Source organism: Mobula birostris, chromosome 6 (genome assembly GCF_030028105.1).
Source record: "Mobula birostris isolate sMobBir1 chromosome 6, sMobBir1.hap1, whole genome shotgun sequence".
In the NCBI taxonomy this organism is placed as follows: Eukaryota; Metazoa; Chordata; class Chondrichthyes; order Myliobatiformes; family Myliobatidae; genus Mobula; species Mobula birostris.
The window spans coordinates 142959704-142987125 of NC_092375.1; the positions used below are offsets into that span (position 1 = coordinate 142959704).

Sequence of the window (27422 nt, forward strand, 5' to 3'; positions counted from 1 at the left end):
GTGAAAAGTCTTGGTAGAGTGGATATGGAGAAGATGTTTCCAATGGTGGGACAGTCTAAGACCAGAGAACACAGCTTCAGAATAGCAAGGCATTCTTTTAGAATGGAGATGAGGAAGAATTCCTTTAGCCAGAGAGTGGTGAATCTGTGGAATTCATTGCCACAGACAACTGTGGAGGCCAATTCCTTAAGAATATTTAAGGTAGAGGTTGATTGGCTAGAGCATGAAGGGATATGGGGAGAAGGCAGGGGATTGGGGCTGAGAAGAAAATTGGATCAGATATGATGAAATTGCAGATAAGACTTGATGGGCCAAATAGCCTAATTCTGTTCCTACATCTTATGATCTTATAGAATACTCTCCACTGAGCATCTATAGAGGTCTGCCAAGGTTTTAGATGACATGATGAATCTGCACAAACTTCTAAGAAAGTAGAAGTGCTATTGTGCCTTCTTTGTAAAGACACTGACTTGCTGGTCCTAGGACTGATCCTCTGATATGATAATGCCAAGCCATTTAAGGTCACTGACCTCTCCATATCTGATCCCCTAATGAGGACTGGCTCATGGATCTTTGGTTTCTTCCTCCTGTTTTCAATAGTCATCTCTTTTTGCTGACGTTGAGTGAGGGGTTGTTGTTGTGGCACCATTCAGTCAGATTTTCCCCCTCTTTCCGATATGCCTATTCATCACCGTCTTTGATATCAGGATAACTTTGAATGATGTACACTGAGACCAAAGCTGCAGATGCAGCAGGTCACTATTCTGCAAATAAATTCTGATGCAGGGTTTCGACATGAAATTTCAGCAATTCCTTTCCTCCCTCGGATTCTGCCTGGCCCACTGAGTAACTTCAGCAGTATGTTTGTTGTATTCAGTATTCAAAAAATGCGGGCAATCAGCAGGAAACCCGCTGGGAGCCACTCATGGTAAAATCTCCTGAAAGTCTCTCCTTGAGAATCTTTCCCGTACTGTAAAGAGGAGAGGTGCTCTGGATGCTAAATTGCCCCAATAAGGACTGAGAAATATGACTATGATCACTTGTTAAGTGTCAAAATAGCCATTCTGGAACTTTCCCTGATATCATCCTGGAGGCTTCAGTATTGTTTGATTAGTTATGGTCATATCGACATATTCATACAGCATGCATTGCCCGGCGAGCTAGTCCTATCTGCCCATGTTTGGCCCTTAGCTCTCTTGAACTGTCCTATCAATGTACTTATCTAGATGGCTATTAAAAGTTGCTAATTGAGATTATATAGTTATTTATATAATACCCAGGCTATTGTACTTGCTTGAGTGCTTTACCATGTTCAAAGTTCAGCCTGTCCCATACTTAATGGATGATTTTACTGCCCTTACACTGTTGATTGACATGTCATATTACTGAACAAAATATCTTTACAGCTCACCCCCGGCATCCAACAGAGTTCTATTCCTGAGAATTGTTCCGAACAAACAGTTCACAAGTTGGAAACGTAGCTGACGGACAATATATTTAATTAAAAACATCAGTCAACCAAGGGCAATGTATAGTTAAATTAGGGAATTTAACACAGCCATTCAGATTCCTCTATAAGGTGCACCAATATTTAGAAACAAAATCAAGTTTATTATCTCTGTCAGGTGTCGTTGTTTTGTGGCAGCAGTGCAGTGTGAGGGATAAAAAATTACAGTGAAACAATAATAAAAAATAAATAGCACAAAATAAGAGTAATGAATTCATGTTTAAGGGTGCACAGACCATTCAGAAATCTGATGGCAGAGGGGAAGAATCTGTTCCTAAAACACTAAGTGTGTGTCCCCAGTCTCCTCTACCTCCACTCTGATGGTTGTAATGAGTAGAGAGTACGTCCTGGATGATGAAGTGCTTAATGGTGGACACTAGCTTCTGGAGGCATCCGTAGCTGAAGATGTCCTCAGTGGAATATCTATGCAGTTCCACAGCAGCTGACAAATCCATCCATCAGCCTCCTAAATGTTTGCTTATATCTACAGGATGAACATATGTTAGGTGTTCATAACCTGAGAGCAAACTGCACATTGCATATGGGGTTACAGTTTATAGAAACATAGAAACATAGAAAATAGGTGCAGGAGTAGGCCATTCGGCCCTTCGAGCCTGCACTGCCATTCAGTACGATCATGGCTGATCATCCAACGCAGAACCCTGTACCAGCCTTCCCCCCATACCCCCGATCCCTTTAGCCACAAGGGCCATATCTAACTCCCTCTTAAATATAGCCAATGAACTGGCCTCAACTGTTTCCTGTGGCAGAGAATTCCACAGATTCACCACTCTCTGTGTGAAGAAGCTTTTCCTAATCTCGGTCCTAAAACTGTGACCCCTCGTTCTGGACTTCCCCAACATTGGGAGCAATCTTCCTGCATCTGGCCTGTCCAATCCCTTTAGGATTTTATATGTTTCAATAAGATCCCCCCTCAATCTTCTAAATTCCAACGAGTATAAGCCTAGTCGATCCAGTCTTTCATCATATGAAAGTCCTGCCATCCCAGGAATCAATCTGGTGAACCTTCTTTGTACTCCCTCTATGGGAAGGATGTCTTTCCTCAGATTAGGGGACCAAAACTGCACACAATATCCAGTAGCAAAAGCAGTTCTCTTGGCTTAATCCCATCCAGGACAAAGCAGCCTGCTTGACGTCACCCCATCAATCATCCTAAACATTCAATCTCTCCTGCATCACTGCATTATGATGGCAGTGTACACCATCTACAAAATGCACCGTAGTTACTCAGAGACTACTCTAACTTCACCTCCAAAGTCTGTGATACCTTCCACCATCAAAGACAAAGATGGCAACTGCATGAGAACACCAACACTGCAGATTCTCCAAGACTCTGTCCCAACACTGGAACATGAACACTGTGGGGGAAGATCAGGGAGGGTTGGGGTTCTTTTCCCCAAAAAAGAGGAGGCTGAGGGGAGACAATCAAGGGGCATAAAATGATGAGGGGATTAGAAGAGGGGAATAGATTTCCAATAACAGGGATGGGGCAGGCAGGAGTTAGAGGGAAAAGGAGGGGAGGTGTTTCCCCAGAGTGTAGGAAGTCTGGGACTCACTGCTTGATGGGGGTGAATGGGGCAAGAAACAGTTCTCAGAGGTGAACAAAGAGTCATGACCTGCAGGGGTATGAACCCTATTCCAAATGGTTATAAATCAGTCTTTTTTTGACAGGATGAGCCAAGTGGTTGCCTCCCTCTGTATTTGCCGGGGAAGAATAAAATGACGACATGAATGCAGATTCAATGCAAATGTGTGATTGAGGGTCAGCACGAATACAGTGGGCAGAATGGCCTGTCTCTGTGCTATATTTCTCTTTGACTATTACTCTGCCTTGGAAGTAAATTGCTGTTCCTTCATCAACGCTATCCTGCAACTTCCTCACCAGCAGCACTGCCCAGACTTCCCTTCACCAGAAGGGGCGTAGGATTTCAAGTAGCTCACCATCACTCTCCAGATGGTGGATTGGGATAAGCAGACTTTACAAGCAATGCACAGATCCTATAATCTAAAAAATTTTAAAAAATCATTAATCCCACAACATGTAAATCTAAATGGTTATAATAATGAAAACTGGTGTAGAGCTAATACAAAGAGGCTGAAGATACAAAGTAGATGAAACAGCTGGTCTGGATGAATTCATTGTAGTTACCAAGAGAGGGAAAAAATAGGAATTGTGGACACGCTGCCCACCAGCTTCCAATCAGACTTCAATCCAGGGTGGTGCTCAAGGATGGGGAAGTGCAAGTATTATTCTCTTGTTTTAAAGAGAAGGAAAACCTTGCCAAATGCAGGGCAGTAAATGTAGGTGCGGTTATCAGAATAGGAAAATGTCTGCTTTTGAATCTGAGATTTAGTTTACCTGTTGCTTTTGACACAAATTAAGGAGAAAAGCCCCTTATACAAATGAGTAGGAAACCTGGAAGTGTCACACCAAGTGATAAAAATAACAGTAGACTTCAAAAGAACATGGGCTGGCAGGAAAAATGGACACTGAAAAAAACTGAGGTGACACATTTTAGGAAGAAAGAGGAGAAGTAATGGAAGCATTTTGAAAAAGGTTCAAGAAAGTTTGAGTTTGAGCACAAATATTTGCAGGTGGCTTTATGGGTTTGGGAAAATAATTAATAAAACAAATAGAATCCCATGGGTTATTATCAAACACTTCGTAAAACTTACCAGAATGAGTTCTGATGAGCGATTAGTATTCTTCTAATGAAGAAAATTCATCGACCTAAAACATCACCTTGGTTATTTTGTGACACCCACCTTACTTGGTGAGTACTTCCAGTTTTCTCAGGTTGGGACTTGTTTTATTCTCCAAGTCTTCTACATAAGAATGGGTTATTGAAGTTTCTAATTCCATAGTGAGGCATTTAACCTCAATGTGCTGCATTTGATTCAGGAATGCTGGATGGGACAATGTGGGAAATATAATATAAACATAATTCAGCGGGCCTTGGAATGCTCCATGTGGCCCTATGGGTGGAACTTGCTGCAATCTCCTGACATACTTCAAACTGAAACTCCAGAAATAACAAATAAGGTTAATCTATGCCATCCAGGCCTCAAAGAATCTGTAACTGAGGAAATTCTGTTTGGATGGGTAGGGTGGGGTGGGGGAGGGATGGTACAGCACTTAACAGAGCATTTTACGTTCTACTTTAAACTTCAGTGTCAAATCTGTTGATTTGAATATACTTTGTTTTCAAAGTGTAACCCCAACTTCCCCAGGAGACAGAGTTAATAGTTTCTGCATTATATTTGCTTTGCTTTGTTGAACTAGTTTCATCAGCATCTGAATGTGGCCTCTGTGTCTTGCCTTGTAGCATATTTCCATGGTATTGTTCTGTACCTCTCCCGAGAGCACAATTCTCTCATGTTTCTCCACTACAGACTTTACAATACAAATAAACTTGACCGGGGCCTATTCCTGGGATATCAGCTGAGAGGTGTGCAAGTCAATAGACCCAGTCTCATTTTAAAGTCTCATTTTAACTGGACTAGTTAGAGTTGAATTGATAAAAATGATGTGCTTTCCACGTACAGGTTGTAAGGGTCCTTCAAGTATAAACAGATCTCAGCAGGCCAGGCAGCATCTACGAAAAGACTAAACAGTCGACGTTTCAGTCCAAGACCCTTCTTCAGCACTGGAAAGGAAGGGGAGAAGTTAGAGTTCTCTCTTTCTGAAGGGCCTCTGACTCTGATTTCTCCCCTTCCTTTCCAGTGCTGAAGAAGGGTCACAGCCCGAAACATTGACTGTTTACCCTTTTCCATAGCCGCCACTTGGCCTGCTGAGTTCCTCCAGCATTTTGTGCGTGTAGCTTCCAGCATCTGCAGATTTTCTTGTGTTTGTCAAACAGCCCTCAATCTGTTTTAGGTTGACACAAATCCACAACAAAATAACTTCCAATTCCATAGTAAGGTCATTAGTATAACACAGCACTCAGTGATGATGCTCGTATCTGCATCACAAGGCTTCTGATTCAGTTCTCATTTCAATGCCTTGAATATAAATATTTTGGTCAACACTCCAGTCTATTGCTGGGAATCTGCAGGAAGAGTTGCCTTTTACATGATACACGTACATAGATGACACAGAGGAGCAGCCAGTAGAGTGATTGCTTCACCGCTCCAGCAGCCCAAGTTCATTCCTGACCTCTGACACCATTCACATGGAGAGCGCACATTCTTCCCATGACAGTGGGCTTCTCTCCACATGCCCTGGTTTCTTCCCACAGCCAAAAAATACGTGGGTTGGTAAGTTAATTGGCTAGTACAAATTGCCCCCTGTGTGCAGATGAGTTGTAGAAGCTGAAGAGGTTTTGATGGGCATATGTGGGGTGAGTAAAATGGGTTCAGTTGGACTGGTGTAAAAATGGGTGTTGGGTGGTCAGTGAAGCCAGTTGAGCTGAACAGTCTGTGTCTGTGCTATCTAACTCTATTATTCTGTGACTCTAAACCAAAACTCTCTGAGAATGATGATAAAAAATTCCACTTCATTATTTTGAATAACCTGGCTGATGTTTAGTCTGCCAATATTTATCCCATAGTCAACATCACTTAAGTAGATTGCCTGAACACTATGGCAAATTGAGGACAATATTTCTGACATTACAGTAACATCTGCTCTTAAAAATACTCTTCCTTAGCTGGGCAGTGTTTGAGAAATCCTGGAACTATGCTTTCATGTTCTTTTTTTAAACTGGCAAACAAAATCAAAAAGGTTCTGGAAATAAATTAAGCAACACTTGAAGCAAAGATAGGATTAGAGGAAAATGGTATGTTGATATGTTTTTGTACAAGATGAATGAAGGATTGTTTAAAGATGTTGCATTAAAACTGGAAAGTCTGTCCAGCCTGAAGCCTGTAGAAATAGCTGAAAGCTGTACATTTGGGGGAAGAATTCAGAGAAAGTTGGCTCTTGCATTGCAAATTTGCTGCGTTTGCAGATTGTGTTTTACAAATTAAGTTGGGATGTGAACTAAGAGGTAATGAATCCTGTCAAGTTAATCTCGCAAAACTTGGAAATTTAAACCAGTATGTAAAATTGTTTTGTTAATGGAAAGGACAAGCAAAATTGCGATACGTTTTTGTTTGCCACAAGCAGATGTTAAAACTGCAGTTCACACTCAGCCGAAACAAAGTCAAAGGCTATGACATAGAGTTCAAAGCGCACTGGTGAAATCAACCCAGTTCATTGCTATCATTGGAATGGCTGTTAATCATATAACTCACATTTCAAAGTCACTCAGTACATCAGCTAAGGTCCTTGCTATTTACACTATACTGTATGTCTTACCAGAATTTGACCTCATAAAGGATTATCTCACATTTGTGTGTATTAAATTTCCTATGCCACCACTCTGCCCAACTTCCCATTTGATCTATGGCCCATTTTATCCTTACACAACCTTCTTCACTATCTATGACTCCTCCAATTTTTGTGTTGTCTACAAACCTACTAATCATATCACCTACATTATCATCCAAGCCATCTATTTGTGGAGGAAACAAAACAACAAAGGTCCAAGCATTGATTGCTACAGTGCACCACTGAAAGGATCTATGAAGAAGGCAGGCCAGTGGTTATACTTCATCAGTAGTTACAGATATATAGAGGAGAGCATTCTGACCAGTTGCATCACCACCTGTATGGAGGATGGAGAGTGTTGTAGATGCAACCAGCTCTATCACAGACACAAGCCCTCCTGTCATGAAGACATCAGATATTGATTCCCTCCACCCCTCCAACTCCACCCTTGCAGCTACTCTCAATCAACATCTGCCAGGCCCATTCCTACTCTATTGAAATCCACTTTCTCTCAATTTAGTGCTCTGATTTTATAGTTCTCATGACTGCCTTGAAACGTAATGAACTCTGGTCACTTTTCCCATAAGGTTTGTGCACAGACACTTTAACCTCTTGTCTTCCCCATTCTCTAAGATTGTCAAATATACATCCCTCCTGATTGGGACTGTCTACATCCTGCTTCAAAACAATCAGTTGAATGCATTTTATAAATTTCATCCCATCTAAGTCCTAGAAACAAAGTAATCTCACCTAATATTGGGGAAGTTAAAATCTACCACTATCATTGTCCGATTGCTTTTACACACTGCATATCCATTCTTCTTTTCCCTGCTGTCCGCTGATTGGCTGTATGTACAAAAATAGAAGCAGACAAGTTCTCCCATGAAGTCTTGGTCAACATTGGTTAACTAGCATTACCAATACAGATTACCAGGTTGTTACCTCACTGTTGTTTGATGAAGTTTCATTTGTGGAAATTGACCACTTTGTTTCCTAACATTACAAAAGTGACTGTACTCCAAAATATTTCATTGGATAGCAAACAAGTTAGGAGGTCCTGAGAGATGAAAGGCATTCCTTACTTATTTTTAAAAAATTTATCATTCAATACAACTTTTAATGACAGTTAGACAGTTACACGGATCGGAAAAGTTGGAAATCCAAAGCAACAAGCACAAAATGCTGGAGGAACTCAGCAGATCAGGAAGTGTATTGATGAAGAGCTATCAGTCAAAACATTGACTGTATATTCCGCTCTATAAATGCTGCCTGACTTGCTGAGATCCTAGGAAATGTTTAGAAGGTTATGGGCCAAACACTGACAAGTGGGACTAACTTGGATGAGCTTCTTGGTTGACCTGGACCAGTGGGGCCTGAGGGTCTGCTCCTGTGTTCTATGACTACATGATTCCATTACTATGTTCCTAGTCAGAGTATAACCTGGAGCAGAATATCTTGGTTGATCTAAATGCCAAATTGCACTGGTTTATGATCGAAAGGTTCAAATCCCAGACAAGTGGGACTGAAAAGGCAAACAATTATGACCAATTCAAGTAGGGTCCTTGGCCAGCATAAGCAAATTGCATTGATGGGTTCTTTTCTGTACTTTATAGCTCTATGAACTTATGACTCTGTGACATGAGGAAAATAGAGAGCTCAATGATCCTGGATACATTGCCTGAGTGAACTGTGGAAACAAACCCAACAATAACATTCAAAGGGTACATTAGAAATTAAAGGAATGAAACCAGACATAGGCAGGAGCACTCACGTGAGATCAAATGGATAACTTTACTAAAGAGTATGTACAGGAATAATGGTTTCTTTCAATTCTGCAATTCTCTGATTGTCATGGAAACAAGATCAGAAGTCTATAACAAAAAATTGCAAGTTGTAGTGCCAAAAGATAAAGTGTTCTTAAATATTTACCATAACAAGCATGGAAAAATATTTCTGATAGGGCACGATTTCAGCTGGACTGCCCTCTTATACACTAACCTCAATAAAAGCATAACAGCCTGCTTCACTCAGTTCCATTTGTGCCAAAATACAGTGAAAATCTTGTGATTCACTCTCTTTACACAGTTCAAATCATTACACAGTGCACTGAGCGAGAGAAAGGTAAAACAATAACAATGCAGAACAAAGTGTAAAAGCTACAGAGAAAGTGCAGTGCTAATAAATGACAACGTGCACAATCATAACGAGGTAGATAACACTAGGGAATCTGCAGATGCTAGAAATCCAGAGCAACACATATAAAATACTATAAAAACTCAGCAGATGAGGCAGCATTTATGGAAATGAATAAACAATCGATGTTTAGGGCTGAGACTCTTCTTCAGGACTAGAAAGGAAGGGGGAAGATGCCAAAATAAAAAGGTTGAGCAGAGGGTTGAAGAACTGCCTAGAAGATGACAGGTGAAGCCAGGTGGGTGGGAAAGGTAAAGGGCTCAAAATGAAGGAATCTGATAGGAGAGGAGAGAGGACCATGAGAGAAAGGGAAGAAGGAGGGTCATTAGGAGGAATTTCTATGCAGGTGAGGCAAAGAGGTAAGAGGCCAGAGTATGAAATAGAAGATAGAATGGAGAGGGTAAATTTTACTGGACGGAGAAACTGTTATTCTTGCCATCAGGTTGGAGGCAACCGAGACAGCATATGAGGTGTTGCTCCTCCATCCTGAGAGTGGCCTCATCGTGACAAAACAGGAGGCCAGGAACCAACATGTTGGAATGGGAATGGGAAAAAGGAATTCAAGTGTTTGACCATCAGGAAATTCCATTCTTGGTGGATGTGGTCACCCAATTTACATCAGTTTTCACCAATGTTGAGGAGGCCGCATTGAGAGCACTGGATACACGCTCAAGAACTTCACAGATGTACTGCAGAGAGCATTCTGACTGGCTGCATCACCAGCTGATAAGGAGGGTGGGGGGGGGGAGCTGGTGGTATTGCACAAGATCGAAGTAACTTGCAGAAACTTGTAGAATTAGTCAGCTCAATCATGGGTACTAACCTCTGTAGTATCCAAGACATCTTCAAGGAGCGGTGCCTGAGGAAGGCGGCATCCATCATTAAGGATCCCCAGCACCCAGGACATGCCCCCTTTGTGATGTTATCATTGGCAAGTGGTGTCACAGCAACAACCTAGCACTCAACGTCATTAAGACCAAAGAGCTGATTGTGGACTTCAGAAATGGTAAGACGAGGGAACACAAATCAATCCTCATAGAGGGATCAGAAATAGAGAGAGTGAGCAATTTCAAGTTTCTGGGTGTCAATATCTCTGAGAATCTATCCTTGTCACAACATATTGATGCAGCTATAATGAAGGCAAAGCAGCAGCTATGTGAGTGTGAGGAGTATTTCATTAGGAGTTTGAGGAGATTTGGTTTGTCACCTAAAACACTCAAAAACTTCCACAGGTGTACCATGGAGTGTATTCTGACAGGCTGCATCACTGTCTGGTATGGGTGGGGGTGGGGGGGGCGGCTACTGCACAGGATTGTAAGCAACTACAGAAAGCTGTAAAATTAGTCAGCTTCATCACGGGTACTAGCCTCCATAGTAACCAAAACTTCTTCAGGGAGTGGTGCCTCAGAAAGGCAGTGTCCATTATTAAGGATCCTCATCACCCAGGGCATGCCCTCTTCTCACTGTTACCATCAGGAAGGAGGTATAAAAGCCTGAAGGCACACACTCAATGATTCAGGAACAGCTTCTTCCCCTCTGCCATCTGATCTCTAAATGGACATTGAACCCATGAACACTACCTTACTACTTTTTTATTTCTGTTATTTTGTAATACATACTGTAACCATGTATTTAAGACATATGCGTGTGTGTGTGTGTGTGTGTGTGTGTGTGTGTGTGTGTGTGTGTTTAACGTATCAGTTTTTTTCTCTTCATAAAAATATATTTATCATATATTTCAGTGTACTGCTGCCTTAAAGTTAACAAATTTCACAACGGATGCCACTGATATTAATTCTGATTCTGAACTCATGTTGAAGAGAACACTCAAACTTCTTCAGGGTAGACATACCTCGAAGAGACTTTGCAGTGGAGTAGTAAATCATTAACACAAGAGAATCTGCAGATGCTGGAAATCCAGAACAACACATGCATCCAGTAACCCTACAGCCGTTGCCCTCAATAATAGTGCACCGCTTTGGACACTGTTGAGGGGATGACCTACCAGGGAGAAGCTGCAGCAAGCGGTCTGCGGCACTGAGTTTGGCTCTGTGAAGGGAAGGCGGGGGGGCGGGGGGAGAAAAAGACTGCAGTAATGATGGGGGATTCCATAGTTATGGGAGCAGACAGGAGATTCTGTGAACATAATAGAGAGATCCAGATGCTATTTTGTTTCCCAAGTGACAAGATCAGGGATGTCTTGGATCGGATCCACAACATTCTAAATGGGGAGGGTGAACAACCAGAATTCATGGTACATAGTGATTTCATACATATACACATACATACATAATTAGGTAGAAAAGAGGAGGAGATTCTGAAGAGACAATATTGGGAGTTAGGTAGGAATCTAAAAAACAGGACTTCCAGTGTAGTAATCTGTGGTAGTAAAGATCCACAGATTGCCGCTTGTGTCATGTGCCAGTGATGATAAGAATAGAACGGTTTGGCAGATAAATACATTGCTGAAGAATTGACACAGAGTTCAGGGGTTCAGATTTCTGGATCACTGGGATCCCTTCGGATGAAGGTATGACCTGTCCAAAAAGGATGAGTTACACCTGAATCCAGGGAAAACGAATATCCTTGCAAGCATGTTCGCTCGTGCTGCTGGAATGGGTTTACACTAATTTTGCAGGAGGTTGAAACTGGAATGATAGGGATGAGGATGGGTAGTTGGTAAGAGATGGAATTCCATCTTTGGAAAGAGGTGACATAAGGTCAGAGAATGTTGAAGCTTTGTGGGTGGAGTTAAGAAATTGCAAGGGTAAAAATCCATTATGGGATTCGTACTGGTTGGGCGCAGGAGTACATTCAGCCAGAGACTCATTCCACCAAGATGCAACACTGAGCGTCATAGGAAGTCATTCCTGCCTGTGGCGATCAAACTTTACAACTCCTCCCTTGGAGGGTCAGACACCCTGAGCCAACAGGCTGGTCCTGGACTTATTTCCTGGCATAATTTACATATTACTATTTAATTATTTATGGTTTTATATTGCTATATTTATACTCTATTCTTCGTTGGGGCAACTGTAACGAAAATCAACTTCCCTCGGGATCGATAAAGTATGACTATGACTATGACTATATATATGCCTCCAAATAGTAGCCAAGATGTAGGGTTGAGATTGCAAAGGGAGCTAGAAAGGGCATGTAATAAAGGTAATGTCACAGTTGTGATGGAGTTCAATATGCAAGGGGAATGGGAAAATCAGGTTGGTGTTGGACAGCAAAAGAGGATTGAATGCCCATGAGATGGCTTTTTAGAGCAGCTTATGCTCAAGCCTACATGGTGAAAGGCTATCTAAGATTGGGTGTTGTGTAATAACCCAAATTTTATTAGGGAGCTTAACGTAAAGGAACCATTAGAAGGCAGTGATCATATTATATCATATCAAATTCATTCTGCAATTTGAGAGGGAGAAGCATAAGTCACATGTATCAGTATTGCAATGGAATAAAGGAAATTACAGAGGCATGACAGAAGAGCTTGCCCAGGTGGATTGCAGGCAGATACTGGTGGGGATGATGGCAGAGCAGAGGTGGTTGAAGATTCTGGGAATAGCTCACAAGGCGAAGGATGTATATGTCCCACAGAAGAATAAGTTCTCAAATGGCAGGGGTAGGCAATCATGGCTGACAAGGGAAATTAAGGACTATATATAAGTCAAAGAAAGGGCATATAATATAGCAAAAGTGAGTGGGAAGTTGGATGATTGGAAAGCTTTTAAACTCCAACAAAAGGCAACTGAATAAGCTAAGAGAATGGAAAGATGGATCAGAGCAAACTGGATGATATTATAAAGCAGGATACTAAAAGTTTTTTTAGTTATATAAGGAGTAAAAGGGAAATGAGAGTTGATATTGGACTACCAGAAAATGATGTTGGTGATGTAGTAATAGGGGACAAAGAAATGGCAGATGAACTTAAGTACTTTGCTTCAGTCTTTACTGTGAAAGACACTAACTGTATGACGGTGGTCCATGAGTATCAGGGAGTAGGAGTGAGTGCCATTGCTATCACAAAAGAAAAAATGCTAGGCATACTCAAAGATCTTAAGGTGGAGAAGTCACCTGGACCAGATGGACTACATCCAAAAGTCCTGAAAGAGGTTGCTGAAGAGGTACCAGATGCATCAGACATGATCTTTCAGGAATCACTTGATTCTGGCATGGTCCACAGGACTGGAAAATTGCAAATGTCACTCCACTCTTTAAGAAGGGAGGAAAACAAAAGAGGGGAAATTCTTGGCCAGATAGCCTAACCTCAGTGGTCGAGAAAGTGTTGGACTCCATTATTAAGGACGTGGTTTTGGGGTACTTGGAGACTAATGATAAAATAAGTCAAATTCAATATGGTTTCTGTAAAGGGAAATCTTGCCTGACAAATCTGTTTGAATTCTTCAAAAAAGCAACAACCAGAATGGACAAAGGAGAGGCAGTTGGTATCATTTACTTAGGTTATCAGAAAACAATTGATAAGCTGCCGTGCATGAAGCCACTTAATAAGATAATACTCTATAGCATTACAGGAGAGACACTGGCATGGTTAGAGGAATTGCTGACAGGCAGGAGGCAGTGAGTGCGAATAAAGGGCGCATTTTCTGGTTGGCTGCCAGCGAATAGTGGTGTTCCTCAGGGGTCAGTATTGGGACTGCTACTTTTCACATTGTTTGTTAATGATTTAGATAGTGGAACTAATGGCATTGCAGCAAAATTTGTGGATAATACGAAGACAAGTGGAGGGGTAGGTTATGCTGAGAAAGCAACATGATTGCAGCAATTCTTAGACAAATTGGAAGAATGGGCAGAAAAGTGGCAGATAGAATACAATGTTGGGAAATGTATGATAATGCATTTTGGTAAAGGAACTATAGTACAAACAATTATCTAAATGGGGAGAAAATTCAATCATCAGAGGTTCAAAGGGACTTAGGAGTCCTTGTCCAATGCTCCCGGAAGGTTAATTTACAGCAACACTCCAAGTCTGTGGTAAAGAAGGCAAATGCAAAGTTGGCATTTATTTCAAGGGGAGCAGAATATAAAAACAAGGAGATAATGCTGAAGCTTTATACGACACTAGGCAGGCTGCAGTTGGAGTATTGTCAGCAGTTTGGGGCACCATATCTCAGAAAGGATGTGTTGTCATTGGAGAGAGTCCAGAGGAGGTTCACGAGGATGATTCAGGAATAACGGGTTAACATATAAGGAGTGCTTGGCAGCTTTGGAACTGTACTTACTAGAATTTAGAAGAACGTGTGGGGATCTCATTGAAATCTACCGAATGTTGAAAGGACTAGATAAGGTGGATGAGGAAAGGATGTTTCCTCTCGTGGGAGTATCCAGAACGAGAGGGTACGGCTTCAAAATTGAAGGGCAACCTTTTAGCCAAAGAGTGGTGAATCTGTGGAATGGTCTGCCACAGATTACAGTTGAGGCCAAGTCTGTGGGTATATTTGAAGCGGAAGTTGATAGATTCCTGATTTGTCAGGGCATCAAGGGAATGGTAAGAGGGCAGGTGCATGGGGTTGGATGGGATCTAGGATTATCTATGATGAAATGGCGGAGCTGACTTGATGGGCTGAATGGCCTAATTATGCTCCTGTGTCTTATGGTATACAAGTAGATGCAGTGTGTAGTGAGACTGTAAGGAAGGACAGGCAGATGATACAGCAAAATTGTAGCCATTGGGATAAGTTACATTGTAACATGGGGGCAAAATCAAAAGGAGTGATGAATACAGGACTGAAGATGTTATATTTGAACTTGAATACATGCAGTATATGGAGTAAGGTAAATGATCTTGTAGTGCAGTTGGAGATTGGCAGGTACGACGTAGTGGGCATCACTATGTCCTGATTGAAAGAAGATCATAATTGGGAGCTTAACATCCACAGATACACATAGTATCGAAAGGACAGACAGGTAGGCAGAGGGGTTGGAGTGACTCTATATAAAGGCCTCCAAGCAGTAGTCAGGATGTGGGATATGAATTACAATGGTAGATTGAAATGGCATGTAAAAAAGTCAGTGTTATGATAATCAAGGGGGATTTCAATATGCAGATCCATTTGGAAAATTAGATTGGTGCTGGATCCCAAGAGAGGGAATTTGTAGAATGTCTATGAGATAGCTTTTGAGAGAAGCTTATGGTTGAGCCCACTAGGGGAAAGGTAATACTGGATTGGGTGTTATGTAATGACCCAGATTTGCTTAGGGAGCTTAAGGTAAAGGAACCCTTGGGAGTTGGAGATCATTTGATAGAATTCACCCTGCAGATTGAGAAGGAAAAGCTAAAATTGAATATATCAGTATTATAGAGCAGTATAGGGAATTAAAAAGGCATGAGAGAGAAGCTACCCAAAGTTGATTGGAAGGGACACCAGCAGGGATGATGGCAAAACAGCAAAGGCTGCAGTCTCTGGGAGCAATTTGGAAGGCACAGGATAGATATATCCCAATGATGAAGAAGTATTCTAAAGAGTGGATGTGGCAACTATGGCTGACAAGGGAAGTCAAAGACAGAATGAAAGCTAAAAAGAGGGCATAAAATATAGCAAAAATTATTAGGAAGGTAAAGGACTGGGAAGCTTTCAAAAACCAGTAGAAGGCAAGTAAACAAGCCACAAGGAGAGAAAAGATTAAATATGAAGGTAAGCTAGGCAATAATATAAAAGGTGCTTTGGAAGCTGAGAAGTGTGTAGGTAGATGTCACCTGGACCAGATGGACTACACCCCAGGGTGTTGAAAGAGGAAGCTGGAGAGATTGTGAAGTCTTCAGTAATGATCTTTCAAGAATCAATAGATTCTAGAATGGTTCCAGAGGTCTGGAAAATTGCAAATGTCACTCCATTCTTTAAGAAGGGAAGGAGTTTACTTCTATGTCTTAAGGTCTTATGGACACAGCAGGTTGCCCCCAGCACATCCTCGGACTGTGTTGTTCATTGATGCAGACAGCATATTTCACTGTATATCTTGATGCTAATCTTTGAAGCACACACTTACTAAAAGGGACTTATGTAGCAATCAGAGGTAGACAGCATGGATGCACAACCTTTGACCAAACTTATCTATGCAGACTAAAATGCAAAACCGAACTAGTCCCATGTGCCTATGTTTGGCCCATAACATTCTAAACCATGTTGAAGTATCTTTTAAACCAGCGGTCCCCAACCACTGGGCCGCAGAGTATGAGCTACCGGCCCGTAAGGAAACAATATGAGTTAGCTGCACCTTTCCTCATTCCCTATCACGCACTGTTGAACTTGAACATAGGGTTACCAAATGTCCCGTATTTGCCGGGATATCCCCTATATTGGGCTAAACTGGTTTGTCCCATACAGGACCGCCCTTGTCCCGTATTTCCCCCGCTAAGGTAAAGCGTTCCTATGAAGCCTTTCGTGCCGAAATGGCGTAAAGTGAAGAAGCAATTATCATTAACTTATATGGGAAAAATTTTTGAACGTTCTCAGACCCAAAAAATAACCCACCAAATAACACATAAGACCTAAAATAACACTAACATATCGTAAAAGCAGGAATGATATGATAAATACACAGCCTATATAAAATAGAAATAATGTATGTACAGTGTAGTCGGGAAGATTAAGCCAAAACCGATATGTGGGGAAAAAAATCGGCACGTGTGCGCATGCGCACACAAGTGCCTGCACAAGGCTTCATGGTCATGGTAGTCTTTCACAAGTGTCCCGGGATTTGACTGCTACTTTTGTTCCTTGTTTGGGAGTGAGAAAGTTGGCAACCCTAACTATAAAAGACATGTTGAGGTGAGTTTAACCCTACTTGAACACCCCCCCTTGGTTGGTCGGTCCGCCGTGCAAAAAAGGTTGGGGACCCCTGTTTTAAACAATGCAATTTACCTAATTTACCTCTAGCACTTCTTCTGGCAGCTCATTACATGCATATACCACACTCCATGTGAAAAACTTACTCCTCTTAGCCCCTTTAAATATTTCCCATCTCACGGTAAACCTTTACCCACTAGCTTTAGCCTCTCCTACCATGCGAAAAAGATCAATGACCATTCACCTTATCAATGCCCCTCATGATTTTTTAATCATCCCTAATGTCACCTTTCAGCCTCATTTGTGCTGGGGAAAGGTGCCTCAGCCTATCCACTCTCATACCTTCCTGTACTGGTAATATCTTTGTGAATCTTTTCTTCAATCGTTCCAACTTAAACACATACTTCCTGTAGCTAGGCAACCAGAAATGCGCACAATACACCAGGTTCTGTTTCACCGATGTTTTGTACAACTGAAGCACGCTGTCCCAGCTCCTGTACTCAACACCCTGGCTGATGAATGCAAGTATGGCAAATAACTTTTTAACCACCTGCCAATCGGTATTGCCACTTTCAGAGAACAACGAACTTTCACCCCTTGGTCTCTCTGTTCTGCAATACACAGCAGGTCCCTGCTATTTACTGTGTAAGTCATGCCCTGGTTTAACTTCACAAAATGCAACACTTCACACTTCTCCAGGTTAAATTCCATCTGCCATTCACTGGCCCTCTTTCCCAATTGATCTAGATCCTTTTATAATTGATTTAACCTTCTTCGCTGATCACTATGCCACATTCTCATCCTTGTTACTTTATTTGCCAGTCACCTTCAGTCTTTGCCTCGGATTGCTGAGCTGAAAGAAAATGGTTTGCTTCACCCATCAGCTCTAGTCACTCTTGTTTCTTATTGTATACACAGCAGATGTGGCCCACACACGTTTAATACACGTTCCTTAACAAGAAATATAGAGTTCATGACCTTTTCATTTAACATCATAAAGTTTGTATTACTTGAAGTATGTCTGTGTAATTTGGACATCAGCTAAGAAGGAACTTATGCACAAAAATCAAATTGTGGACATTTTTTTAAAGAATTAGCAACACCACAGATATAGACCACTTTTATAATGCCGTTTACATTGTAAATGCATGCTGGTATTTATGTATTTAGACACATTTTATTCCATATCTGTACTTAACACCTAACTTTAATTAATATAATTCCTCACTCTTTATAATCGATATATGTTTCTGCTGTTTGTTGCACGTTGCCCCAGCACACCACAGGAAATTACTGTATAGTACACGTAAATATATATGAAGAATAAAGTTGATCTATGACCCTTGATTTCAAAGTGCTTTCACACAAATGTTTTTTTAATTGATAATTTGTTGCAGGAAGATGCAGCAGCTTGTTTGGCTGTAGCAAAGCATAAAAGACAATACCAAGAAAATTTTTTAGACTAGCTACTGTTTTAAGGATATTGATTAAGGAAGAAATGCTGAGCAGTTTACCAGAAGAGCCTCCAATCTTCATCTTCTACATTCACCTGTGAAAACAGCTTAATGCTCCATGTAATATGTAGTCTTTCTGATCCTCTGGGATACATTGGTAATGAGCATGAACTCTTCACTTTCCAATTTAGGGGCCAAGGATGTTATCTCTGGGCCAAAACAGAAGATGTGGGAGAGAAAGAGAAAGAGCAAAATTGCCGATTTTAAAGGTAGAGACAGAGCTATGCAAGACTCAGGTATATATTTCAATGTGTCAGCTCAATATATAAAAAGCTTCCCTGAAGAGGATGAAAGTGAAATTATGAACATTGTATGGACTAGTTGATTTCAGCCGATCTAAGTGAGGTGTCTGTAGATATGATATACTCCACCTGACAATGAACATGCTCTAATATTCCCCTCTGTCCTCACCCTGAACTCACATTTACTGTACTATCTCCAGCTCCTTTAATATCCGTACTAAGCTCAGCTTATCCACAGCACCCAGTTGCAGCATAAAGTCTTCTTGGGCTTGCAGCCAAGACCAGATATCGACTTTAACCAACCTTTCATTGATAAACTCAAGGATGATGCCAAGGTATGTCTAGTCCGGTGGTATATATACTCAACTCCTGTCATCCATCTCTCCTGATTGCTTAGTCCTCAACCAATCAGGCTTTTGCTGTCCCACCTTGTTTAAAATCATATTCCAGTTTTTGCTTACAGCAAGGCCTTCATCTTCGTTGAAATTCTTATTCTATAGTCTTATTTCAATGGCTTCCTTCACCGGGGTACCCAAAGGCCATTGGCATGGCACAGTAGTTCTGTGCCGACAAAGTCAATCCTGTGATTGTTCTTATACAATGTTCTGCTGCTGCCAATTTCTCCGGGTAACCCAAATGGATACACCTCCTATGCACCTTGAATCAGGTTTCCGCTATGTGTCCCATCTGACTGATAAATGCTGCTCTGCATTCACAGGGAATCCTGTAAACACCTGCCACCCTGAGTGCCAGCTCAATTTTGACCTGCATAAGTTAGGATTTGAGCTTCCTTCAGGGTTTGTGGGTGCTAGTTATTCAGTATTTCTTCAAGATCCTGGTAATCCTTCCAGAAACCGTGGAAATATGTGGTCGCAAACTTTGTCACATGGTGTGAGCAGAATTATCTGCAGCTTAATGTGAAAAAGACTAAAGAGCTGGTGGTGGACCTGAGGAGAGCTAAGGCACCGGCGACCCCTGTTTCCATCCAGAGGGTCAGGGTGGACATGGTGGAGGATTACAAATACCTGGAGATACGAATTGACAATAAACTGGACTGGTCAAAGAACACTGAGGCTGTCTACAAGAAGGATCAGAGCTGTCTCCATTTCCTGAGGAGACTGAGGTCCTTTAATATCTGTCGGACGATGCTGAGGATGTTCTATGAGTCTGCGGTGGCCAGTGTTATCATGTTTGCTGTTGTGTGCTGGGGCAGCAGGCTGAGGGTACCAGACACCAACAGGATCAACAAACTCATTCGTAAGGCCAGTGATGTTGTGGAGATGGATCTGGACTCTCTGACGGTGGTGTCTGAAAAGAGGATGCTGTCCAAGTTGCATGCCATCTTGGACAATGTCTCCCATCCACTACATAATGTAATGGTTGGGCACAGGAGTACATTCAGCCAGAGACTCATTCCACCGAGATGCAACACTGAGCGTCATAGGAAGTCATTCCTGCCTGTGGCCATCAAACTTTACAACTCCTCCCCTGGAGGGTCAGACACCCTGAACCAATAGGCTGGTCCTTGACCTTTCCTGGCATAATTTACATATTACTATTTAATTATTTATAGTTTTATTACTATTTAATTATTTATGGTGCAACTGTAACGAAAACCAATTTCCCTTGGGATCAATAAAGTATGACTATGACTATGACTATGACCAGCGGATTGACTTTGATGGCACAGACTACAGTGCCACGCCAATGGCTTTTGGGACTGCCTGGTGAAGGAAGTCATTGAAATAAGAATATAGAATAAATATTTCAACAAAGACAAAGGTCTCGCTCTAAGTAAGAACTGGAATATGATTTCAAACAAGGTGGGATAGTGGAAGCCTGACTGGTTGAGGAATAACCAATCAGGAGGGACGGACGACAGGAGCAGAGTATATATACCACCAGACTAGACATGCCTAGGCATCATCCCTGATGAGAGCCCAAGAAAAGTTTATGCGTCATATGTGCTAGGAAAGCATTAGATCCTTTTTCAAACACCTAGCTGCTTCTCCCTCAATCCTATTCCCATGAACCTAAGGCCACGTGCCTCTTCCTGGCTTCCAATTCAAGTGATATTGATAAATATCCTTTTCTCCTTTATGCTATTCTCCTCTTCTTCAAATATGCTTTCGTCAGGATAAATTTAAATTGGTTATTTTTCCCTATTGGTTCTGTTCTCTACTGACTGTCTCCAGAGAATATACAGTAGGCCCAGTTGACCGTACTTTTGTATACAAACTTAGAAATATAACATTCAGTTTCCTCATCATTAATGCTTCTGGTAACCCCTGGTTACAAATTGCCATCCCAAGAAACAATAATTTAGTCCTACTCTGTAATCTGTATCACCGGTCTTGCTTGCATGCATTAATTTTTCACACTAATCTCTTATGTGAACTTAATTTGAGATCATATGAAAGTCCACTAGTTTTTTGTCTATTCCACTTGTAACATACACTAAAGTCTCCCGTAGCTTTGTCTAATTTCCCTTTCATATATCCATGTTGACTTTATCTATTCCTATAATTTTTTCAAATTTGTCCTGTTTTCACATCCTTTATGTTAGACTCTAGCATTTTCCCTACAACTGATGTTAACCTAACTACTGTATGGTTTCTTATTTTAGCTATCTTTTTTAGATAGTAGCATTAAATTTGACTCCCTCCAGCATAAAGGAACTGTTCAATATATAGAGTGACAATATTCATAAGATTCAAGATTAAAGATTCATTCAACGTTGTTTAATATCATTTCCTGCACACAAGAGCAGAGGAGAACAAAATAATTATTAATCCAGATCCAAAGCACCACAAAAAATTATAAAAGGTAAAGAACACAATAATGATAAGAAGTGCAATAAATACAAATGTGTAAGATAGCTTATATACATAGATTTATTGTATGTTCATTAAGTGATCCATAAGGTGGCTGACAAGCATTCTGCAAGTGTTTCATTCCCTCCGTTAGTCGGGTACTCTCAAGTCTGATACCTTCAGGCTTCTTCATTATCCAGAGTCCATGTTGAGGTTTCCCTCCTGAAGGTATATTTCTGTGTCAGCGCAGTTTCTCAGAATCTAACCGGCTAGTGGGACAGGATATACTTAAGGATGTTCTTACGTTCTCCCTGTAACCACGTAGGCTTCCTTTGGGTACTTCAGTTTCCTCCCACACTCCAAAGATGTACAGGGTAGGGTTAGTAATTTGTGGGCATGCCATGTTGGTGCCAGAAGCATGCAACACTTGCTGGCTGACCCCAGCACATTCTTGGTCTGTGCTGTTCATTGACACAATCGATGCTTTCACTGTATGTCTTGATGTACATGTGACAAATAAAGCTAATCTTTGAATCTCTGTAATCTAATTGATGACTCAGGGCATTGGCTAGAAAGTGTACGTCAATCCATGCTTAAATAACTGCTGGAAAATATACCTTACTTTTAACAGACCCAGATGTTGGTAGTGAAGATTTGCCTTCCTTGTCTCTGAGACCATGTGGCAGTCTGGTTATCTCTGCAACATTGTTTTCTTTATAGTTAACTAATAAATGACATGGAGGACTGGCTTTCATTGGGTAATTAAAGTTAACCACTGGATCTGGAAATAGTTAGACCATATCAGGGCAGGTTGATAAATTTCCTCCCCTAAAGATCAGATTAAAGCAGAGACACAAGAGACTGCAGATGCAGGAATCTGGAGCAACGGCCAATCTGCTGGAGGAGTGCAGTGGGTTGAGCAGCATCTATACGAGGAACAGAACTACTGACACTTTGGGTCGAAGCTCCACATCAGCATTTGTTATGGTTAAGAAGATTTTTTTAAATTACATCCTTTAAGCTTGTATTCACCTAATAGATATGAATAAGGTGTAATGGTTTCAATGTGCCAATTGCATCTTTTAATAAGCCATGTAATACCATTACAGCAATCTAAGGCAATAAGGGGGGAGAAGATGGTGGCGCAAAGGCAGCCCGCGCGGCCTCTTCGGTGATAAGTATCTGTTATCTGTCGAGTAGGGGACCGTGCACAATTCTGATTTGATGGAGATAGACGTGAGAGCATGGAGGAACATCTGGAAAATTTCTGAAATGCCCGCTTTGCTGCCGCTCCTACTGTGTGGTAACCGGAATCTCCGGAGCTGAAGGCCTCGAAATCCTTGGCTTTGCGTGTTTCAGCGGCCGGGGAGAGGTTGAAGGCGCTCGGCAGAGGATGGCGCTCAGGAGGCTGTATCGGAGGGGCTGGTCGGAGGCTCCAAGTTTTCGGACGGATGGACTCAGTGTCGGCTGTGGTCGGGTGCTTCCAAGGTATCGGCAAGTTGACGGTGCCTGGAGGTTTATGGCAGGGAGTTTCTCCCTTTTGCCACCTGCTATTGGGGACTCGGGAGTCGATTGACTCGGGACTTTGAGACTTTTTTTTACTGTGCCCATGGTCTGTTCTTCATCAAATTATGGTATTGTTTTGCACTGCTGTAACTATATGTTATAATTATGTGGATCTGTCAGTGTTAGTCTTTGGTCTGTACTGTTTTCTGTGATATCGCTCTGGAGAAACATTGTATCATTTCTTAATGCATGTATGCATTTCTAAATGACAATAAAAGAGGACTGAGTGTTCTCATAATCTAATCTAATATTCCATAGCTCTCTTTCTGCTATCAGGCAAGCAGGCAGTTTTTCAGTATTATCAGCAGATCCCTTCACCATTTCTCCTACATCTGCATTATTGTTATACATCACAAAAAGTAAGGAAACTAGAATTGAGGCCTTGCAAACACATTGGACACATCATTCAAGTTACTAATTTATTAAGGCTGCACCCTGACACTGAGGCAGTCTTGGATTTGGTTTGTCACTTTCCCTTGGAGCTCAAGGACTTCTTATTTTTCTGATCTGTTTGCCATTCTAGTATCTCGTTAACACCCTTGAACTCTATCATCTGGCATGTTATCTATTCTTCTTCCTCAAAAAACTCAGTTGTTAGCCATACCTTACTGTTAACAGATCACAGTTCTCAGTCTTTGATTGATCCTTGTTTTTTTAAGTTACATGAATGTAGCAGATATTAATTCAAACAAGAACTAGTCTACAGTTTTAATGTAAGTTGCAAACAATAATCAGTCTGAAGCTGAAAGGACAGCTTTGCAAACAAATAACACCTTTTACAGAGCACAGGCTGCTAGCCCACGGCAAAGGGCTGGCTGCTAAGAGATATGGTTTGAAAAGTGAAGTGATCATGAGAAATTTTTGTAAGCATCAGCCAAGCATTGTGGAGTTATGTTAATTGGCCTATATCAAACCAGACAACATGGTCTAAGTTATTTTGTACCAATGTGACTGAGTTCAAACTTGCAGACCAGACTGATATTATTACATAGCATGAAAACATGGTCACAGTTATAGTTGATAAATCAATACTTGGAATATTTATGCACTCAGAGAGACAGCCCTGACAACATTAATTTTAGGTGTTTGGGACCAGAAGCTTTTAGACCATCTGTACGAATTCATTCATTCCATCAAAGGTGTTTGAATGTTCAGAGATGTCCTCCACTGTAAATATGTAATTCAAAAGAAGCATTGTCAATCCAAAATAATGGAAGTAAGCAATGTCATTATAACTATTGAAATTGTATTGAATCACCTACTCTTACTTTTGATCTTAAGGGTATAAAAATGTAATGTACTTTGTGTTTAGAATGCCCTACCCATAGGGTCTCCAGGAGAATGCCTGTTTATCATGATGAAAAAAGGTCTTTATATTATCTGCTTCAACGTCTCCCTGATGACTCAGATCATGGTCACGAGAACCTTGCCGCCAACATTGGTAATTGTCCCACCAACATTGTTGCATTGTCCTAAACAGAATGGTTCAACAAGTGTGACTGAATGGAGTATGATTTGAACTCCCTACACGTCTCCAACCGCTCTACAATTATTTTTCTCAAGCCAATTTTTTTAATCATTAACCTTGCCAGACCTGAGAAAGTTTTCTAAAGAAAGCACTTCAGATGTTGAAAATCTGAAACAAGGACAAAAAGTACTGGAATTAGGCCAGGCAACATCATGGGAAAAAGAAACAGAGTTAGCACTTCAAATCAAACAGAAAGAGTCTTCAGTATTGACTCTGTTCCTCTGCCCACCAATGTTATCTGACCTGCTGAGTGTTTACAGCATTTTCTGGAGCATTTTCATGCTCTTTCTGTAAGATGAGATGAAACTTTATTTATCCCAAAGGAAGTTATTGTTGCAAGGTTGCTCAGTCTGAAATATATACTTCTAAGAAAAAAAATACAAAATATGTGTTAAAAAGTGATAGTGCAAAATACAGATGTGCAATGAAACCATGTACTTATATACTTAAGGAGGAGGAGTTGTAGCCTCTTTTAGCTATAGGGAGAAAGGATCTCCTGTAGCATTCAGTGGTGCACCTCGGTGGAATCAGCCAGTTACTAAAGGTGCTTTTCTGTTTGTCCAGTATGAGAGGGTGAGAGGGATTGTCCATAATGATTCTACAGGATCCTCCTCTCAGGTACAACCACCAGGGAATCCAGTTCCACCCCCAGGATAGAACCTGCATTCTTGACGAGCTTATCGACCTTCTTGGTGTCAGCTGCTCTCACCCTGCTGCCCCAGCAGGCTCCAGCGTAGAACAGAATGCTGGCCACCACTGAGTCGTAAGACATCTGCAGCTTAGTTCTGCAGACGTTGAATGACCAGAGCTTTCTCAGGAAGTACAGTCTTCTCTGTCCCTTCTTGGACAGACCCCCTGTATTTTCAGTCCAGTCCAGTTTATTGCCCAGGTGAGTTCCCAGGTATTTGTAGTCCCGGACAATTTCCGCATCTGTTTCCTTGATGGAGATGGCAATGCAGGGTGGTTTTACCTTGCTGAAGCCCGCCACCAACTCCTTCGTCATAGTGATGTTGAGCTGCAGGTGATTCAGCCCACACTACTCATCAAAGTTGTTCACCACTCTTCTGTACTTAGTCTCTTGACTCCAGCTGATACAGCCCACAACTGCCAAATCGTCCGAAAACTTCTGCAGGTGGCAGGACTCTGATTTGTATTTGAAGTCCGACGTGTAGGCAGTGAACAGGAAGTGGGACAGGACAATCCTCTGAGGTGTCCCTGTGCTGCTAACCACATATCTGATACACAGTCTGGACAGGTAGTATGCAATTCAGGACATTAGTGGATCTCCGTGAGTTTACTCCCTCATAAAGCAGGTCAAGTGGTGTTAAAAGCACTGGAGAAGTCAAAGAACATGATTCTAACAGTGCTGCCTGGCTCATCCAGATGGGTGTGAGCCCATTGAAACAGGAAGATAACAGCGTCCTCGACTCCAGTATGTGATTGGTAGGCAAACTGCAGGGAGTCCAGTGATGGATTTATGATGGTCCAGAGGTTTGTCAGGACCAGTCTTTCTGATGACTTCATAGCATGTGAGGTCAGTGCTACTGGTCTGTAGTCATTGGGCATGGTGGGACTTGTCTTCTTGGGTAGTGGAACTAAGCAGGATGTTTTCCACAGCACAGGGACCCCCTCCAGGCTCAGGCTCAGATTAAAGATGTATTGAAAGACTGCACCCAGCTGAGTAGCACGCACCTTGAGTACCCTTGGGTTGATGTCATCCGGGCCCACGGCCTTGCCTGGGTGAAGCCTGCTGAGCTCGCTCTTTACCTGCTCAGCTGTGACACACCATGTGTCTGAGATTGTTGGCTCCCCAGTGTCCTTGGAGAGAGACAGAGGGCGACTGGTAAGAGGGGAGGAGCTGCGGGGGGATGGGCTGTAGAGGGGTAAACAGAAACCTCCTCATCAAACCTATTTCTACCACTATACCAAATCTAGTTGAATACAATTGCAAACACCAAACCGTTCTCACATTGCACTTGGCCAGGTTCACTCCCCAGAACTAAATCTGAAATCTTCTCTCTCATTGGGCTTGTTGGGCATTCAATTAAAAGTTCTCTGAAATGTGTTTTATTAAATCCATATTGTTCACATCATTTCTGCCTCAGTTAATGTTAATAACTGAAATGCCCTACTATTATTAACTCTGGTGGCGTGCTGGACACTGCCATCATAAAATAGTTGCATGGGATGGGATTGGGTTTGGGGGGTGGGGGGGAGCACAAAAGACTGCAGGTACTGGAATTTAAGGAGCTTTCATTGATCTTGTCCATTCGTTTGAATGTTATCCACATGCTCCTAGTCCACTCCTCCCTCTACTAGGATATAGAACCTGCCCAACTTCGGCCATAATACCTCAAGGCATAGAATAAAGACTTTTACCCATAACATTTCTAATCAAGAATCTATCAACTTCCAATTTAAATATACCCAATGGCTTGGCCTCCACAGGCATCTGTGGCAATAAATTCCACAGATACGCAACCCACTGGTTAAAGAAATTCCTCTTCATCTCCGTTCTAAAAGGACATCCTTCTATTCTGAACCTGTGATTCTCCCACTACAGGAAACATTTTCTCCACATCCATTCCACGTAGACTTAACAATATTGGATAGGTTTCATTAGCGTCCCCCCCATTCTTCTAAACTCCAGTGAGTACGGGCCCAGAGCCATCCAATACTCCTCATGAGTTAACCTGTTTCATTCCAGGAATCATTCTCGTAAACCTTCTCTGGATACCCTCCAATGCTAAAGCATCCTTTAGACAGACTAGGAGAATGGGCAAGGAAGTGGAAGGTGGAATACAGTGTTGGGAAGTGTATGCTCATGCACTTTGGTAGAAGAAATAAAAGCATAGATTTGTGAGTCCTCGTGCAGGGTTCCCTGAAGGCTAACTTGCGGGTTGGGTTGGTGGTGAGGAA

The 27422-nt window shown here is 41.7% G+C and overlaps 1 long non-coding RNA gene across 1 annotated transcript in view; it reads left to right on the forward strand.

Moving 5' to 3' along the window:
• The window catches only part of LOC140198602 (uncharacterized), an 85699-nt gene that overhangs the window by 22354 nt on the left and 35923 nt on the right, over positions 1 to 27422 (forward strand). Inside the window, exon 2 of the long non-coding RNA XR_011886213.1 lies at positions 18486 to 18590. This is a non-coding gene — a long non-coding RNA (uncharacterized lncRNA). The remainder of the gene's footprint in view (positions 1 to 18485; positions 18591 to 27422) is intronic.